General features: G+C 42.3%; 1 protein-coding gene across 1 annotated transcript in view; it reads left to right on the forward strand.

The window, feature by feature from the left end:
* Positions 1-4115, forward strand: part of LOC108750746 (eukaryotic translation initiation factor 5B) — a 43401-nt gene that overhangs the window by 18828 nt on the left and 20458 nt on the right. The gene's annotated exons all lie outside the window — the stretch shown is intronic.

Here is a 4115-nt window from a genome sequence, read left to right on the forward strand (position 1 = left end):
TGATGTGTGTGTATGCAGGACCTGTACGGCGACCGCTGAGAGAAGTCGCGGCTGGACCAGTCCTGCGGACCGGAGTGGAGAGCGGTAACCGAGAACTATCGGAGCGCGCGTAGGTGAACTCGTTCGGCGGAAATACGGCGATTCAGTTGGTCGATTGATCGCGTCGATCGAGCGGGCGGACATATTAAACCGCTCCAAGTCAGCATTCTCGATTCCGCTCTCCCTCGCTCCCGTAGGTGGATCCGACCGACCGAAGAAAGTCCGGCCTCTCTTTCTCTTTCTCAGTCTATCCTTTTCTCTCTTCCTGTTCTTTCCCGTAGGAGGAACCAGGTGGGTAGCCGGCCTCTCTGGCCTCGCCTTACGCGGTAGCGCGCGCGAAACGTTGCAGGTTGCCTAGCCTCGGATCCCGTAGGCGTCGACGATGCCATTAGTGGCACGCAAATTCCCAACGGACAAAAATCCGAAATGTATTCTCCCACCGGCATCGCGGTGGCGCACCCACGCACCACGATCGATGATTTAACGCGCGGCCAGCTCTGTCACCGTGCGACTTCAGTTCAGTTCAGCCCGGCTCGGCTCGGCTCGGCTTGGCACCGCTCCGTGTGATATTTTTCAGACCCTTTTTCTTTCCAGATATTTTCCTCGGTATCCCATGATTTATTTGCTCCAAAAAGAAGGAGATCTGTTATTTTATAGATGCCGAGAACTTGAAGATCTCTCAAAACAGAATTTAGAATTGAAGCGTTCTCTTTCGATATAAAAATGGAATGCAATTATGAAAGATATTCTTAATTTTTTTAGCAAGATGTGCAACTCAAGAATGAGATAGAAAAAAAATTCGCTTGAATTATATACTTGAATACTAGTTTGCATTTAAATACAAATAGCATAATTATTGATTATTTAAATTATATTTATGAATGCTGCTCATAAATTATATCATTTATTACATTTATTATACTGTCAGTCTTATTCCTCTCATCATTCAAAAATATATTTCTTTTCTTTTTTACGCGGAAAGAACAGTTTTGTTGAAGTTTTTAAAAGTCAGCTATACAGAGGATCTGAAAATAATTTTGTTGAACCAAGTAGGATACTCAAACTCTGGTTGCTAGAGAATTTCAAAACTTTTTGCAGCATTGAACACAAAAAAACTTAAGCATTAAACGAGTTGGCCAATCACAGTAGAGACCGTAAGGCGATGCTGGCATAAGCAATAGCCAGTCTAACATGTTGATTCCATAACTTAAGTTTGGTCCTCACCGTACTTGAGATTCCTTGGTAATTTGAAGTCCAACAAAAGTATTTCCACATCTATTTCTATATAGCTGAATTTTTAGATATATTTCCATAAAATTGAGTACGACACATAAACTGAGATTTGTAAAAGCCATGAACGTCAAGTTGCGCGCGATCGCTCTCGCATGAAGGGAAGCAACGAGCATTCCAGGCCTTTGCGGACCACGTGTCTGAGTCCCACGCGATATTCTCCGCGGGACATCAAGCTCGAAGAGACACACTACTCGGCTCGGTACGGCTTCGAACTCTCGTGTGTTGCGGACTCTTAACGTTGTATTTCTCAACATTTTCTGGCGGACGCTTTCTGCCTCGCGCTAGCGCTCCACCAGGAATGAATAGAACAATTTTGCGCAACGTGTGTTTTTGTCCTTCGAAAGAACGGCAGAAATTTCGAATGACTGATCGTCCTTTCCATAAGAGACAAGCTTGACGTCGTATCCGGTGTCGAAAGATGAGCATGGCACAACTACTATTTTTTTAGGATTGACTTGTATCCGAGACTTAGTTTGTACCGATTTCATTCATCCTATGCATTTATGGGAAAGAAAGAGTCCTATTTAAAATTTTCAGTTCTCCTATGAATGTCGTAGCGTTAAAGGAACGTGTTATAATTTATTGTATAAACTTCTGTTCGGCTATTTTTTTTTATTCTCTCCTCTTCTCCTTTGACTTCTTTCCTTGGAATAGGTACGGACTTTAAGGCAAGGAACTTTAGAACAACCTTTTCTTGAAATTTCTAGGCTTAAGAAATAGATATAATCGGCTGATGTCACCGATTATTGGACTACAATACTCCGAGATCGCACGTGGTCTTGTCAAGCTTCGCAAACAAAACGGCCGGTGGAAAACTCCGGATTTACCATGAAAGTTACTTCCGCCCGTATTGTCCAATAGTCAATGAGTGAATTACCTCGAGAACGTGTCATCTTCTCGATGACCTTACGATTATCCCATGCGTTCATCGAGTCTCACGAAACTCCAGTTAGCGCAGGTCAGTTTGTGCCCGGGCCTTCCTTTTGTCGAACGATCGCTGCGACCGGATGCACGTAGTTGACGTATCACCTCGCGAAAGGAAACGATAGGGCTTAAACGTTGGACGGAAGAATGATACGGCGGAACGTGAGCTAGCAAGCGTTGAGCGGATTTTCAGCTCGCGATACATTTGGCAAGAGAGACAGTTGTACTTACGGGGCTCTCGAGCCATGCACGAAGATTCGTATGCCAATTTTGCAATGTTGATGCCTCGTCCATCAATCGTGACAACAATCTCCTTGTGCCCTTTTTGTTTTACATTATTAAATTTATAACGTCAAGTTGTGTCCAATTCGAATTATTTTTAATCATTTCTGTACTGAGAAAAAGATTTGGTTAAATTAATTGGAATTATGATAAAAAATGGACCAATTAAAATTTTCTGAAATAACCAGAGAATTATAAAAGTGATATAATCAGGAACTTCCGAAGATTTATTCATTTTCAACTAGACATTTTTCTCAATATATAGATTGCCACTGCTTCTCTATAATTTTAAGTCGTTATTATTTAACTAAAAGAATGAAATTAAATCAAGAAGATGAAATTAATTTAAATGAAATTTAATTTAAGAAAATATATTAAATTTAATTCAAATTTAGTTTACAAGGATGTGTTAATATTGGCGTTGTTTACTTGAAACTAATCACAGAAATAAATCGATCTACATTTCGACATCTCTACATTTATAAAAATTAAAAATAATAAAATGTTATTAATCTAAAGGATTGGATTATCGCTGCTTTGATACGCCTTTGATATTAAATCGTCTGTAGTTACAATTGTGGATATATACCTCTTTTCTACCAGAGTGAGATCGAAGAGTCGCATTTACGATTTATGGGAGCAATCGCAGTTTACCCATGAATACGATTTAACGAGCGATATCGATAACGAAGCTAATGACTATCGTTCGTGTCATTACGTAACGTCTCGATTACTCTTCCCTTAGAACTTACTCTGCCGTTCCGTGGCGCCGCGAGAGAGTCTGGAGAGAGACCGCCTCGAAGAACTCGCAAGGAACCTATCTATTCATCTATCCGCTTCCCCTCTTGCGACTTCCATCGTGCGTTATCGGGCGTACTCGCGCGCGCCGCACACAACGCATACGTAGAAACGTATACAGTAGGGACATATAGTCGTATAGTACCGGGCGTTGCGCAACACACGTTGGTCTCGATAGGCGGCTTTAACGGCGAGCGGAAATCCGGCGGATTCTTTCGGCCTGTCGTTTTCTCGCAGCGTTTCCTTTTTTTCCCCTCCCATTATCCATTTTCCGCTCTTTCCGCCACCGACCGGCAGGCCGATCGTTCGTTCATCCGTTTCTACATCCGTCGGTTCGTTCGGTCGCGGATTCTACTCGGCCCGATGACCCGAGAGTCGCGATAGCGCCGCGCTTTTGATGCTCTCTCTCTCTCTTCCTTTTTCTCTTTCTCTCCCTTTTTTTCCCCTTCCCGCTCGCTCCAAAAGTAGATCTCGGCGCGTTTCACGATTGGATGGTCCTGGCGGAAATAACCTCCGCTACGTAAAGCATCTTCGCCGTCTTCTACTCCTTCTTCTTTGCAATCTTCGCTTCAGCAATGTATATTGCACGACGTTCTTCTCCGTTTTCTTGTGTTCTTCTCTTTATCAATTGAGTGACGAGCAGATCGTTTACTGGCGCTAATAGAGCGCTAACGGAATAGTCGTATTTTGTGTCATTTACGTAGAGTTGATTGAAATTATAAATTCTTTTACAATATAAGCATTCACTTCGTTTTTTAAAATGTATTTTTCTAAATGCA

The sequence above is a fragment of the Trachymyrmex septentrionalis genome, unplaced genomic scaffold (assembly GCF_001594115.1).
Source record: "Trachymyrmex septentrionalis isolate Tsep2-gDNA-1 unplaced genomic scaffold, Tsep1.0 scaffold37, whole genome shotgun sequence".
Lineage (NCBI taxonomy): Eukaryota > Metazoa > Arthropoda > Insecta > Hymenoptera > Formicidae > Trachymyrmex > Trachymyrmex septentrionalis.